Here is a 985-nt window from a genome sequence, read left to right on the forward strand (position 1 = left end):
ACGGAGATTCTGATTAAGGAATCTAAGAGATACTCATTCAATCGTATATAGAACGGAGGTGGTTGTCAGGCACACGTTCATGATTTGAGGAAGGTGATGAGTGTCACAGCTCATCACCATCATCACAGTTAAGCGCGAATGAACATCTTAGATAGGCACAAGCGTGTTTGAATGGAAAACAGAAATACTTGCATTAATTCATCGAGACACAGCAGAGCTCCTCACCCCCAACAATGGGGTTTAGAGACTCATGCCGTCAGAAAATACAAAGTTTAGATCTGAAATGTCATGAGATACAAAATAAGTCTCTAAAAGTTGTTTAAATACTAAACTAGTAGCCTAGGGTTACAAAATATGAGTGGACTATGATGGATGATGCAGAGGTCCACTTCTGGGGCCCACTTGGTGTGTGCTGGGGCTGAGATTTGAGTGAGTCACGTGCAGAGGCCATTTGTGGAGTTGAACGCCAGTTTTTATGCCAGTTTGGGCGTTCAACTCCAGTTTTTGATCCTTTTCTGGCGCTGGACGCCAGAATTGGGCAGAGAACTGGCGTTGAACGCCAGTTTACGTCGTCTATCCTCGTGCAAAGTATGGACTATTATATATTGCTGGAAAGCCCTGGATGTCTAATTTCCAATGCAATTGGAAGCATGCCATTTCGAGTTCTGTAGCTCCAGAAAATTCAATTTGAGTGCAGGGAGGTCAGAATCCAACAGCATTAGCAGTCCTTTTTCAGCCTGAATCAGATTTTTGCTCAGCTCCTTCAATTTCAGCCAGAAAAATACCTGAAATTACAGAAAAACACACAACTCATAGTAAAGTCCAGAAATATGAATTTTTCCTAAAAACTACTAGAAATAGACTAAAAACTAACTAAAACATACTCTAAACTATATGAAATTATCCCCAAAAAGCGTATAAAATATCCGCTCATCATAAATCATTAAGAATATAACTGAGAGCGCAAAAACGTCCCTTTATTCGA

The sequence above is a fragment of the Arachis ipaensis genome, chromosome B4, assembly GCF_059453495.1.
Source record: "Arachis ipaensis isolate K30076 ecotype BB chromosome B4, ASM5945349v1, whole genome shotgun sequence".
Taxonomy (NCBI): domain Eukaryota; kingdom Viridiplantae; phylum Streptophyta; class Magnoliopsida; order Fabales; family Fabaceae; genus Arachis; species Arachis ipaensis.